General features: G+C 38.3%; 1 long non-coding RNA gene across 2 annotated transcripts in view; it reads left to right on the plus strand.

Annotated features, from left to right (window-relative positions):
- Nucleotides 1–15496, plus strand: part of LOC138743217 (uncharacterized) — a 1573181-nt gene that overhangs the window by 1381227 nt on the left and 176458 nt on the right. Inside the window, exon 10 of one of the 2 annotated variants that reach the window (XR_011344728.1) lies at nt 13686–13764. The exons of the other annotated variant lie outside the window; for it this stretch is intronic. This is a non-coding gene — a long non-coding RNA (uncharacterized lncRNA). Of the gene's footprint in view, nt 1–13685; nt 13765–15496 lie in introns of those variants that run through there. 2 annotated transcript variants of the gene reach the window in all.

The following is a 15496-nucleotide window of genomic DNA, read 5'->3' on the forward strand; positions in this document are numbered from 1 at the left end:
CTGCTTTCAACCTTGTTTTGGACAAATTCTCAAGAGTGGAAATGGTGTGTACTTGTAAGTCATTTTCAGCTGTTAGCTGATGAAGGACCCAGGTCCAAAATGTTGGTTATCCTTTCATTCCCCTGGTTGCTGAGTTTCTCTGGCACTTTTGTGTATTATGCTCAATCCCATCATCTTGTCTAATTGATTTGATGGGAATATGGGGAGAATTGGATCAATGGCAGATTATATATGGCTGTGGACTTGATAGTTAGAAAGGACTGTTTCCATGTTGTACCTCTCTCAGATGCAGTCTTCACAGATGTAGTCCTACATTCTTGACAGGTGGAGATACCAGCTAGTAATTGGCTGGGAATCAGCTGCAGCTTCAAATAAAACTACTTCTGCATGCCACAATTGTGAAAGTTTGCTCTCCTTTGGACCAGGGTAAATCTGTGTATGCTGCAGGGTTATATTAATGAATATTGTACAGACATGCATTGATATTAGCCAAGAACAAAAGAAAATAAATAAACTTTAATGACATTGTTTTTTCCCCCCATGTGATATTGCAGGTAGCATTTGATTTTGTTTTTTTTTAAAGTAATGGAGATGTCTTTAATCAATTCTGCATCTTGTAGCATTTTGTATCAAGGGCTAGCTACAATGGGAATGCACATGATCAGAGTCCAGAAACCCTCTTCAGCTCATTTTTTGATCCAATGGTTGTTTGAAATTAGCACCAACACCTTTGGTAGAAATGGTAGAGGCCATTCCTCCCCCATAGGGATGTTTTAATCTAGGGCACAAGTTCAGGTTGACCATTAGTCAGTGAAGATTTTTGCTTCTGTTCTCGGATCAAAGGAAAAAAAAAAATCTGTCACTAAGTTACTTCTATGGTGTTAACTTACATTGCTGTTTAACCTCTAATCTTAAGAAATGCATTTGTAGTTTGTAGGTTAAGTCCTAGTTCACATCAAGTTGAATTATTTCACTATCTGTCTCTTAGAGGAATATATTTGTGGGTTTTGGCAGTTCATTTAGCTATTACATTAATGAGGGTTCTTGCCTAACCCCACAGCAACACATCATTACAACTGGTATGCTTGAGAATACTTAGATGCTAATAATTACGAATGCTAGGTCACAGGCAAATTATTTCTGCAGCAGAATAAGTTAAAATACTTAAATAAAGCTTAAACCTGCCATGGCTACTTTGTAATGAGATCTCCACAGCATGTCTCCACACATCTCCACTGCCATTTACTCATCAAGAATTAAGATGAGATGGTGATTTTTTTTTCAGTAAGATTTTAAGTGGAAATTGGTTGTGGAAGAGAAGATGCTGAACTATTTTCTATCATGATCGGTATTTTTGAAAGATCACAGGAAGTTCTTCTCCAGCTTCATGCGTGTCAGCTATCTTCAAAAATAACAATAAGACACACTTTATATAGAACCTTCCATTATCCCAGAATTCCTTTAGGCTCTTTATGGTCAACAAGCATTTTGAAATGTTACCATTGAACACCACTTCCTCTGGTGGTTCATGTTGATACAATATCAAGAAGGAAGAGAAGGCAGGCAACAGACCAACTCAGGAACAAATTACACGAGACAGCAAAGATTTTTCTTCCTGAACACTCTGAGGTGTTGCCACAACTATCTTCCTTTATAATTGCATGGAGAATCTAGAATGTTATAATTTATGAATTGTACAAAATAAATCCATACCAAGGTTGAGTTGAGCTTTCCAAGATTTATTAAACCTTATATATGTTACTACATTATTATAACTTTGTTATATGGTACTAAAATATAATTATATGTTGCTTAAAGCAATACTTAAAATGGTTAATAAAAGTTTTGGTCTATTTCAAATCCCTCTATCCTTGCAGAACAAAGAAATCAAAACAGACCGTTAATCTTAAAGCACAGAAAGAGAGACCTTGGCTAAGAATCCATTTCTATGGAGACACTTAAAGAATGTCAACAAGGTCTACAGACTTCTTACAGAATCTGCAATATAATCCTTACAGGTGTATTGTCTGTATTTTGCGCTGCTAATCATGAAAATCACTTAAAATTTTTGTATCATGCTTTTTTTTAAAAGATATTACTTATTTTTGTAATTTTCTGTCATATTTTAAGCCTACTTCAAGTATACAATACCATTAAGTGCAACATCATTAAATATTCATTTTCTGCATTCACACTTGGACTTCTTCCCTGCTGATCTTGCCGAAGTCAATAATGAACATGGTGAAAATTTTCACCAGGATTTTGCAATCATGGAAAAGAGATATCAGGGCAACTGGAATCCATCAATGCTAGCCAACTATTTTTGGACACTGACACAAGAGGCATCAGATGCTGAGTACAAATGAAAATTAGCGGCAAAACATTTTTAGGTAATTATACAATTGAACATGCTGAATTCAATAAAATTTAATGTAATGTTTCTCCAACTTCCAACATGATACAGCATATCTGAAATTATCTTTATGTTCAGCTTGAAGTTGACTTTCATAATCCTTAATTCTTTATCAGAAAGCAAACTTTTTCAAAGATAAATTTTGTCCAGTTTTACCTGAAGCCATGCAGAGGATTTGCAGAACATGCAACCTTACTCTTCTATCAAAAGGAATGAATAATGAGGTTAATCAAGCAGAGATGGAATTCCTCAGTTTCCTTGCCAGTTGCTTCCTGTGGTATTCTGTTCATGAATATGATTGTTTTTTCATCAGATCCTTAAAAATCAAAATAGAATTTTTCAAAGAATGCTGACACGACAGCCAAAGAGGTGCACCTCTAGTTTTTCAGGAGCCCGAGGAAATTTGGAATGCCCCTGACATCCCTCGACAGCCTCTGAAGTTGAGAATGTTCCGACAGGATGCATCATGGTGTGATACAAGAGCTGCTCCGATCAAGGGCTCAACAAACTGCAGAGATCTGTGAATTCAGCTCAGATCATCACACAAACATCCTTTCCCTCCAACAACTCCATCTGCACCTCCCGGCAAGGCAGCTGATATACTGTACTAAAGAATTCCTCTCATCCAGACTACACTCGTTCCTCCTCCTCCAGGCAGGAGGAAGATTCATGAGTGTGAAATCATGCACCATGAGTTTCAAGGACATTTATTTTCCATTGCTATCAGAGAAAAGAACAAACTGATCTTTCACTGTAACTCGATTTTCTTTGATGCTTTTTTTGGGCTATACTTAATGTATGGCTAAGCTTACAGAATAGCATACACAACATTTTCACTTTATTACAATATACATGACGGCAAATATAAACTTGAATTTAAAAGTTCATAGGTTTTCCATTATTAAAACAACATTAGCAATCTTCTTCGCTTTGAAAATCTCAAAACAAGGCAAACTTCATTAGCATCCATTCTGAGGCAGCAGGTTCCTTGTATGACACCATTCCATTTTTACAGGAACAGCAGGTGTAATCAGTTGAATCTTTTGCACTGATATCAGTTATTCACTTCGCTCTGACCTCAGGGATCAACCCTAAAAGGTTCACACCTGCAATACAACCAGCATTGACCAAACTACTGGGAAGGGAGGAAGGAGTGCATGCTCCAGTGATGCAAGGAGATTTGGTCTAGACCTCCCAGGGGCCAGGGAAATTTGAACAGGCTGCTATGAATCCACCCTCCTTCAGCAAGGTCACCTCTGGTAAGCATTTACTGTGAGAGTGTCAAGAGTGCCCCCTGTGAATGCCAGCTCTGTGCAACTCTGTAAGCCAAAGACCCGTGAAACAAAATTGGATGGTTTCTCATTGCGATGGCTGAATTATTTTTAATTTAATTAATGAAAAACAAGCAAAAAAAGTTTTTTTTAAAATCAAACCAATCTTGTAGGGTCCTGAAGCAAGGTTTCTGAGAGTGGGGTTGACTTGGACTTGAACTTTCGTGCAGTGCAGGCATTTTAATGACTGCGTATTTTGTGAGGCATTTTCTGTTTTCATGGAAATTTAGGATTTAAGAGGAAGGAAATGTGATCAAGGACAAGACTGTGAAACCTGCACATGGGTAATTCTCCTGCAAAAAGACAGAGTGGAAAAGATGTTGGATGACATCTCCTTTGCCTAATGCTTCTCCCATGGTTTATTCTTTCTGATCTGATGAGAAATTGATAAATTCCATGTCTCTATTTCTGGGATTTGTCCAGGCTTTACAGGCTTCTAAATTTTGTGTGTGTACCCTTTCATGATGTGCCAGGGATCTCAGTTTGTTCACTTTACATTAAACTTGTACAGTTCTCTGACTCCGAATGCAGGAAAAATGACTCTGGTCTTTTAAATAATGCAGCTGAGAGGGCATTAGGAAGGTCTAGTTCTTCTGAACGAGCAATGCATCTTCTTATTTGGATCAATGTGGGCTAAAATCTCCCTGGAGATTCACCACTGGGATGTAAGAGAAGAAATGTTAAAATACAAAACACCTGAATGATAGTCGCAACTGGAACTAGGGTCCCTCAAATGTGCACAAAATTGCTTCATCATTGCCTTGTTGTGGCTGATATTTGCACAACGCCTGCTTTCCTATCTTTGTAAAAATGTGCTCTGGGCCACAAGGCTATACGTATAAGCTGTAGTCTCCAAAGACCAGTGATCAGTATTCAGCTGTTTTGTTGAAAAACATAGAAAAGGAAAATGCACTATTTTCAGAATTCAGCTCTAAATCGCAGGGCTGTTTACATTTGTTTGCATTGGAAGGAGGATGTTACACCTGTCTATGTAAAACATACAATTTTTTTAATGCAGATGAATCCATGCAGTTGATAATGCTTCAGGGTCTGGAATACTGAATATGTTACTGCTGTGCAGATAATGACTCCACACCCAGATCGAGCATTATCAGCAACAAGGATGTCAAAATACAGTGAAGAGGTATAAAATCTCACAAAATGGTGTGAGAATAATAACCTGAGTCTCAATCTGGACAGGATAAGGAAGATTGTGGACTTAGGACTGGGGTGACCACCCTCCACTACTCATTAATAGCTGAGTAATGGAGAGTGGAGAAGACCAAATTCCTCGAAGTCCACTTAAGTGACCTATCCTGAACATCCTCCACTTGTTCTGCATCTGTATTGTTTGTATGTGTGTTATATCTGGTTGTGTGTCTGTGTGTTTTGCACCAAGGACTTGAGAACGCTGTTTTGTCGGGTTGTGCTTGTGGAGTCAAATGACAATAACCTTAGCTTGACTTGACCTATAACATCTCCTCACTTGTTAGGAAGGTGCAACAGTGACTCCACCTCCTTAGAAGGCTGAGGTGGTCAAGGCTACTGGGCTTTATTCTGTCAACTTTCTTCAAGAACTCCATTGAGAGCAACCAAGCAGACTACAACGCGGTATTGTTTTGTTGCTGAAGAGCATCAGGATGGAGGTCAATTCACCTGGTCATAAAAGAGGCAAAGAGGATCACTGGGCTGCCCTCTACAACCCCATCCCCCCCCCACCCCCCATCAATGTAATCAGCTAAGATCATTGTTTAAAGAGAGCTCACAAACCACCCCACAGCAGTATCTTCCAGCTACTCCTGTCAGGAAAAAGATACAGAAATATTAGAGCCAGAAACACCAGGCTGAGGAACAGCTTCTTCCCACAGGCAATGAGACTATTGAATGATTGCTGAACCAACTATCCATGATCATACTATTTATTAATAATATTTAATAATGTACGTGTATTGTTTGTCCATATGTGTGTTATAGTCTACCGCTGTTCTGTACTGTGGACCAGCGAATGTTGTTTTGTCGGGATATATCGGTACAATTGGATGACAAATAAACTTGAAAACATAATATTCCTGCTTCTGGAATATAAATAAATAAATCAGCGACAGAGCAAAGTTTTTTTTTCAGTGAACTCGAGCTCTGAATGGTGATGGGGGGGGGGGGGGGGGGAGGGGGGGGGGGAACTGCCAAGATTAAGTTTCATTAATGTTCAAGAATTGTGCATGTTGCAGCATCTGATTTTTGATGCATTGTTGAGCCAGTCAGTACAGTAGGTTGGATGTTTTTTTTTGTTAGTAATAGCTTATATCTATTATAAACTGCAAAAAAACACCCCAACTGATCTTGGCGGAATTTAAAGTCATGTGCGTTTCTGTATGTCCAGTAACCATTTGCTAATATACATCCACCTCCTAATGAAACCCCCTCCTGTTGCAGTGACGAGCATGCATACTGATGCCTGTCAGGAGACCAATTAAGCAGCTACCCTCAGCATTTCAGGTCTGGAGCGAATAAAAAAAAAGATTCAGAGTGACTGGTGATGGTAAAGGTCCTTTCCATTTTAAGTTGCAGTCTGGTAAGGTGTGATCATATTTTATTGTAACTAAGGGAAATCAGATTTATGTACAATGACTGATAATTTTAGATGTTGTTGCTATCCTTAGTGTGGATTTTCACGATTTCATGGACGTGCAAGTCCAGGCAATATCCTACAGTTTAGGGCTTGTGTTCTCTCAATTGCACAAAAGGGCTTTATTCGAAATTGTGTGCACATCAGCAAATGGTTCAGGGACATCTGTCCAGAAACTCACCTTAAAAATTTGGAGACATTAACTGAGATCCCATCATGTCTTTACATCTGTTCGGTCATTAGTGCGACTGCTTAAAATAGTGTATTACAAAGCGGAGCTACCAATGAAACATCGCATCTGACCCTTGTGACAGATGCAACATATCAAAAATCACACTTGTTAAGGATACACTGGCAGATGCAACGGTCAGATTCAGCTTGGAATTTAAATATATATGATTATATAAATCTAACCGTTGCAAAAACACATCTGATATTCTCAGTGAATTAATATTCTTCAAGGAAGGAAATCTGTAAAATGTAATTCAAGAGCCAAAGTGAAAGATTTGTCCAACAGGTTACAAAGTTTGGTGGCAATTACAGGTTGGCAAAGAATACAACGAAGACATCCTGAGGATGAATGATTAAAATAAAAATAAATACTCTGTCACCAATTTATAGCTCATGAAGGTCTTCAGAAAAGGTTAACTGAGTGCTTCAGGTCTCATTTGGCTCTTTGTAAATAATTCTGTTCTTTTTCCATTGTTGATGACTGTACTCCTGCCTGTAAGCATTGATTAATTTTTGTTTCAGTTTCATTCATCGGTACCATTGAGGTTTGCGTGGTGAAAAGAACAAAAGGATCTAGATTGAGATGTCAGGATGTGTAGGAGGGGATGTGGTATTCCGAGAGAAGAAACACCGTCATTCAGCAAATCTTGAGCTGCTGGAGATCCCTTTCTTCCCATAGCAAACTCTGTCAGATGTCCCAAAGTCACCAGAGACAGTGTAAATGCTTAAAATGTTTTGCGCTGAAACCTCAGCAGAGAAATCCTAATTATAACATGCCACACTTCACACGGTTGTCCCAGAAATCTGGCAACCAAGACATCACTTGTGTTGGTATTAAAAAAACTGGCTATAACTGGTGGGATTCTACTGAACATATGTGAAGCCTTGGCACCTGCGTCTAAAGCAAAAGACAATGAATGTTATCCGGCTGTGTCTTTCTGCAAGAATTCTCCTTCATTGAATCATTTTGCTTGGAAATTTCACCCTCTTTTAGTTTGCAAAACGTACACTGTGCATGGTGCTAATGCACACGCATTTTTCCTGACTAGCTAATTTGCTAAAAACCTGTTAAATTAGCTGTGATCCTTTGTATGTGAACTTGAGCTTCAAAAGTCAACTCATTGGTTCATTTCAGGACCTCTGTGCAGAGGTTTCCAGGTGCCATGTGACTGAGGAACACTCCCCATGGTACTCACTCTGATGCGGCAGAAATTGTTGCAGATGAAATGGGCATGTGAAGTGGGACACAATGCAACTGGACAGCCCCCACACTTTGAACCTGTCTGACTAACTCACATGCCAAAATTGACCACAGGCTGAACAATTGGTCAGTGATCATAGTACACAAATAATAGTTAAAAACTAATCAATGGAAACACCATAGAGCCATGAAACACATTGTACAGGTCATTAAAATGTGATGATGGAAGATGAGGAATGCAGGACACTGATGATGTGGTCATGCCAACACTTTGATTACCATGTCATTCTTGAACCAAACTAGTTAAGGAATTGTACTGAGGAGGCAGGGTGGTATTGCTGGCTGAATGACCGTCTCACAGCCTCAGTGATATGGGTTTAGTCCTCTCCTCAGGCCTTGTCAGACTGGAATTTGCCAGCTCTCCCTATGACCACCATGGATTCATTCCAGACCTTTTGGTTGCCACTGTATATCCCAAAAACATGCAGGTTGTTTGGTTAATCATCCAGTGTAAATTTTCCCCAGTAGTTTAGATGAGCAGTGGAATCAGATGAGATTGAGGAGAGAATAAAATGGAGATTAATGTCGAAGTGTAAATGATAGCCTGATGGTAAATGTCTTTCCAGTGGTTAAAGTGTGTGTTTCCCATACTGTAGAGATCTGTGATGGTATCCAATGTAGCTCTATTTTCTGTGTGAGTGAACAGTGAAGGTTGTGAATTTTACCCAAAAGCTCCAATTTTTGCCATCACTAGAAGAGATAATGTCAGCCCAGCTAATGGGAATAGATGTTTTGTATGGTTCTTGTATCATCCCTCTGCATTTATCTTCCATGACTCAATCAATAAAGAAAATATATTTTGTCTCTTAACTATTCTATCTTCTTTACCTGCTACCTTCAGAGATGTATTGAATCTTCAATTTCCTTCTACTCCTCTATCCTAATATCAATTCCCATTCGATGTTTGTCCTCCCCCAATGCGTTCCCTCTGTGCTTGATTTCACTTGCTATTTTCTGTCAACTAACCTGTCCATTAGCATTCTTCATATGATCTTCAGATTTCCTTCTCATCATCAAACAAATGGCTACTTTTTATATTGTCAACACATTTTGTAATTGCAGCTCAAGTTTAAATGAATGATGTGCATCTCTACAGGCAAGTAATCTGATGCTCTGCAGGACTTTTTTGCAACATACGAGTTGTGTTTGCATTCAAAACATAGAAAGTCAATGACATTCCTCACATGTTGACCATTATGACTGCATCCAACCCTTCATCTTTTTTCTCTTGTTTATTACTCCTCACTCCCTTCACTCTGTAAAGATGACATGTTGTCCCTCCTTTAATTTTCATGTGCTGTTATTGTTCATATTTTATTTATTATACCAATGTCGTAAGATCATTATAATGTGTATACTTGCTCTATGACATTATGGCAAAACACTAAATTTCATGACTTGTTCTTGATGATAAATTCTGATTCTATATAATTACATTTCTCTGTTTTCCCTATCCTGCCTTCAAAACTTCCACCAATCTGCCTTCTCCTTGAATAATGAATAATTTTTTATTTAATACAGTTTAATCAAGAAGTGGAATTGCACTTGTCCTTGGGTTTCACATAGGGTTAGAATCAATTCTCAATTGACGAGCATCTAAAGGGGAGAATCTACCTGTCAATTACTCTTCAATAAACAAAGGAACAGATTAATTGATCATCTGTGGCTTCATCTGTGTGCGAGATATCATTAGTGCATAACCATTGACATTACAAGATGTTGCATTCCACAAATAATTAATTGTGCAAGGACATGAATGATTTTTAAATTTATTGTTGTAAGGTGGTTTATTTTAATTTTTGCACTCTGACGCTGCAACATTCATGACTTGTTCATGACAATAAATTCTGATTCTGATTCTAAAACAAGACAATGTGCATTTTCAATGCAAGATTTTTCTTCTGGCAGTGCTAGACCATTTGATAACTGCCAACCTCCGCTTCAGCAGGACCCATCCTCTCTTCCATATTTTCCCTGACAGTCGCTTCGGTGCCAACTTCAGGAAATGAAACAGTGTGATGTTTTAATTTCTCATTCCTAGGGGATCTCTGGCTAAGATTATTGAGCTGGTGCCAGTTGTTGCAGCTGAATTTGCGGATGATATTGTACTGTGGGCGTGTGTCCCATGTCTACTGGATTGAGATTGGCATTGCCAGAAATTTTCAAGCCATCTGCCTGCAAGGGGTTCCTGTGTTCATTTTACTTTTGTGTTTTGTTTTCTTTTGCCAAGTGAAAGCACATCCACATGTCTTTAACAAAATTTTTTGTCAAGAGAGCATAATGCATTCCTGTCTATAATCAAATGTTGTCTTACTGACCAATTAGGGCATACCGCTTGACAGTATTTGAATATCCAACAAAATTAATGGACTAGAATATCCTTGAGTCGCTACCATTGCCATTTCTCCACCTTCTTGGTCTGCATTTATCATCTGCGGATGACTTGGTCCACAGACGTGGCTTCATTCTGGTCAACAGGGCCCATCTTGGCAAAGCCCTTGTTGTCATAACTGTCATTATAGGGAAGAGCCAGAATTAACCCTGTGCACTGAAATGCTCTGATAGCTGGTTAAGTTATTTAACCAAATCAACAGACAGAGAAGTAATAGAAATGTTTGCAAATGTTTCAAATTAATTTTCTTGGTCACAAGCTTGAAGTTGATAGCTCACTTTCATCCAAGAACATCTCAGGAATTCATTGATGAAGTAATGCAGAACATAATTCTTGAGCTTATATAAAGACAAGTCAAAGAAGAGAGTGAATCCCTTTCTCAAGAGAACATTGAACAATACAGCACAGTACAGGCCATTGGCCCTCAATGTTGTGCTGGCCCATATATCCTTCCTTCAAAAAAAGTACTAAACCTTCTCTACTCCATAATCCTCTATTTTTTTTTCATCCATGTCGAAGGGTCTCTTAAATTCACCCAATGTTTCAGCTTCCACCACCATTCATGGCAAGGCATTCTAGGAGCCAACAACACTCTGTATAAAAAAAATCTTACCTCTGATGTCTCCCCTCCCTTAACTTTGTACATGTATCCTCTGGTGTTTTCTGATCCTGCCCTAGGAAACAGATACTGGCTGTCCACTCTATCTAAGCCTCTCATAAACTTGTAGACCTCTATCAAATCTCCTCTCAATCTTCTATGCTCCAAAGTAAAAAGTCCCAGCTTATCAACCTTGTCTCATAAGTATTGTTTACCAATCCAGGCAAATCCTGGTAAATCTCTCCGTACCTTCCACATCCTTCCAATAACGAGGTGACCAGAACTGAAGACAATTCTCTAAGCATGGTCTTACCAAAGACTTGTAGAGTGGCAACATGAAAATCAAACCCCTATTAATGAATCCCAGCGTCCCATAGGCCTTCTTAACTATCGTATTACACTGTGTGCTGACCTTGAGGGAATGTATGGATTTACACCGCAGGGTCCCTCTGTTCGCCCACACTCTAAAGTAACCAACTATTATCCCTGTACTGAGCCTTCTAGTTAGTCCTTCCAAAATGCAAAACCTCTAACTTATCTGTATTGAAATCCATCTGCATCCTTTCTATATCATCTTGTATCTTTGACAACCATTCAGCTAATTTTCAACTGATCCCATGACTCATGACTTTCTGAACAAGTTCTCATGGGGAACCTTGTCAAAAGCCTTGCTAAAATCCACGTAGTCCACATCGACTGCCCAACCCCATCAATTTCTTTTATCTCCTCAAAAAACTAAAACTTGTGAGGCATGACCTTCCCTTCACAAAGCCATACTGACTATCCTTGAGTAGACTATACTTCTCCAAATATTCATAGATCCCTTCTTTAAGAACCCACTCCAGCAAGTTATGCATCACTGATGTAAGACTCACCAGGCTATGATTACCATGATTCTCCATGTTACCCACTTTTAAACAAGGGGACTACATTTGCCATTCTCCAATCCTCCATCACCTCCCTTGCGGCCAAAGTTGATTCAAACATAATAGCTCTGCGCAAGCTATCTCTTACTTCCCACAGCAGCCTGGGGCATATCTCATCCGGCCCCAGGGACTAATCAATCTTGATGTTTTTAAGAAGATCCAACACTTCCTTAATCTCCATATTGCCCAGCACACAGGCCCATTTAAGATCAATATCCTTTTATCTTGTGAATACTGATGCAAAGTATTTATTTAGGACTTTCCCAACCTCCTCTGCCTCCAAGCACATGTTGCCTCCCTTATCCTTTAGCAGCCCCACCTTCATTCTCATCATCCTTCTGTCACCCTGCAGAAATCAATACTATTCTGTCAGTCAGTAGATGATGCTTCCAATCCTTTAACACCCTCCTGATTGATCTTGCTCTGGGTGATAGCGAAGGATAAATAAATGTTCTTACGGCAGTTGATATTCTTTTTAGAAATTGATCCACTGATCAAATGTTATGTCAGTTTAATGAATTTAGAACTGACTGAGTGGTAATTGTTATCCACAAGAATAACTTTTCAGAGATTGCAGATTTAGTAAGTAGTCACATTTTTTTATCATTATATGTCTCGGATTACATTTTGTTGTAAATGAATAATAAGGCTGCAGTTCATTCAATAAAAAGGGAAAGCAGGACGATAGTTTGAATTTCATTACATGGACTGAAGATGAAATAAAGGATTTTGATACTTTTGCACAGAATAACAATATCGATGGCAAGTGCAAGAACAAAAAAAAATCTGAAACATGCTCAAAAAAATCAAGAAATGTTGCAAATATTTAAGCAGTCTTGCAGCTTCTGTGGAGAGGGAAAGATGCGTCACCATTCCTGATCTTGAGTGATTGGAGTTCGCACATTCTCCCCCCTGACCACATGAGACTCTTCTGGCTTCTCCAGCGTGCAGAACATCCCAAAGATGTAAGTGTTGGTAGGTCAAATGGCCACTGACAATATCCCCCCAATGTGCAAATGAACAATAGCTTCTGTTGAGGTTGATGGGGAATATGAGATGAATGGGTTGCAGAGAAATTTAATGGAGGAATGGGATTGTGATCCAAACTAGTACAGATTCAATGCATTCACCTATGATGTTAGGAGGCATGAAAGAGAAGATATCTTTGGGGTTCAATAATTATCACTAGTCTCGCAGAAAAAGGAAAGGTTTCAAATTTTAAAGGCAGGAAATGACACCTTGCTTTTGACTTTTACATCTCTTAATTCAATATTAGCAATGATCAATTGCACAATCACGAACCCAGGAATGAATTGTGGCAAGTTTTCCCTGTTGCAGATCCTTGGAGTGGACAGGTCAGGAGAAAATATTTGACTGGCTTCAGACTTTGTACCCCAAATACCTCACTTGTGTTAATTTAATACAAGTCCATGTATCTTTTTTTTGTTCGATTGTAAATGTCATTGTCCATTAACACCTCACCAGGAAGACTATTCTGAGCTTTCAACACACAAAGTCTAAGCAGTATTTCAGCTCTACAATTGCCTTTCCTTTACTCAGCTTATGATAGGATCATTTGAGTATTTGTCCAAATTGGTAGAAATTATTTGAAGAGCGGGGGCAATATGCTTTGTGAAAGAATAAACGAATTCACACTGGAAACCCAACATGTTTTTGTTGTTTCAGATAAACAGATGAAAGTCTAATGATAATTAATATGAGAATTCATGCATCTGTTCTCCACACTCAAGGGGTTGTGTACAATACACCTTCAATATTTGCGAGGGCTGGTTTCAGAAGAATCGATCTGTCTATGATTCCCATTGCTTTATCTTCTTTTCAAATTTAAGATAATATAGTGCAATAGTACTTGGACCTAAATCCCAATCCAATATGTATTTATACAGAAAGAAGAGAAGAAGAAAAGGTTGTAATTCACTTTGCGAGTAGAGAAAACATCAAGTAATGGCCTCAGGAGATCCGAACAAAGCACACCCAGTAACAACCCTCATCACACCTAACTCATCCAATGGTGAAAGTAAGCCATAAATCGACTCCAGGTCCTAGCAAAAGAAATCTGGATGTTTGTAACATTACGTCTAATTTTCTCTTAATTTTTTTTTTAAAAAGGGCATAATGTCTAATAGTCTACGAGTGATTTGGCAACTCCTCTTTCCATTTTAATAATATTGTCTTCTTGCTAGTAAAATGGAGAATGCTCAAAACCTGTCATTGATTGGAGGATATTTTAAGTCAAACATTGCAATTAATCCCAAAAATGGTTGAAAATGTCAGTCCAATATTTTTGCAATTTAGGGCATGACCAAAACATATGTATCAAAGGGTTGTCATAAAATTTATAAATTCAAGCAAGTTTAACTTTGGAGAAATGTATTGGATGGACCACTTTGAACCGAATCAGCATAGCGCACAGAGTCATGTATCAAGCCCAAAATTGATGTCCAATCTTTGTCAGAAGAAGAAATATTAACACCATTCTCCCATTCAGTTTTAATCCTAATTAGCTAAATTGTTTCTTTTCCCACTTCCACTATACTATGTGGATCATCTCAAAGAATTTCCTTACCCACCTCCATTCCAGGTCTCTGCCAGCATGCCTCCAAGTTTATCCTCAGAAAATTATAGAAGTAGATGCTTCAATCAATTTTTCCCGAGAAGTTAGAAGTGTTTTCTTTTAAATCCCCTCTGCATTTTCAACGAGAGACTGATTCTGAAATTCTTGGCATAATACATTGGAAGAGTCGGTCTAATTTCCAACTATATTATTTTAAAATCTGATTCGGCACACTGACAGCTGGTCTATGAGTTTTTCATAAGGCTCATTGGAGTAAAATGAGCACTAAGGCCACTCATCTGCTTTATAGACTTGCTGTAAAGCTAAGAGACAAAACAAACAGGGATAGCATTCTGACAAGAAGATAAGTAGGAGAGGCAGGGGAAAGCATCCACCCTGTCACCTATTTTCCCCAAATGACTAAGATCATTTACAATTCCTTTGCATAAATATATTTTCTCAAGGGGCAATTCCAAAATGCTCAAACCCCCCCCCCCCCCACCCCCGCCATGCCAAGGATCTCTGCAGACAAGGAAAACAATGAGCTCATTGAATCCATGCTGGCTGTCTGGAGAGCATTTTGATCAGTCTCATCTTCTATTTTTTTAAACAATAGCCCTGTAAATAAGATGATAAGAACAAGTGTTTGCCACTCAGGCCACCTGCTTGCACTGCCATTCAGTGCAATCACCATCTTCCTATTCTTATCCCTTAATTATTTTAACATATATAATATATTTATCATTTTTTGTGATTTTTTATTTTTTTTCTATACATGTAATTATACAAAACAATATATGTTTAAATTTAAGAGAATTTCATTCATTGCATGATGGTTATAACCCATCCTCTTCCTTTATCCCCAAAAAATATATATACAATAATATAAAATAAGAAAGAAAAAGAAAGATAACACCATGGTTTGCTTGGAGTATTGCTTACTAAAACATTGGAAGAAGGTAGACACAGGTTTTGGGAGCCCGGAAGAACATTTCTATGTATTAATACCTAAAATTTGCATATACAGGCTCCAAATTCACAAAAATATAGCATATTTATTTCTCAAATTATATGTAATTTTCTCTAAAGGAATATAGATTTGAATTTCTACGTTCTATCTTCCCACACCTAAATGTGAATCCG

This window comes from Narcine bancroftii, chromosome 9, assembly GCF_036971445.1.
Source record: "Narcine bancroftii isolate sNarBan1 chromosome 9, sNarBan1.hap1, whole genome shotgun sequence".
Lineage (NCBI taxonomy): Eukaryota > Metazoa > Chordata > Chondrichthyes > Torpediniformes > Narcinidae > Narcine > Narcine bancroftii.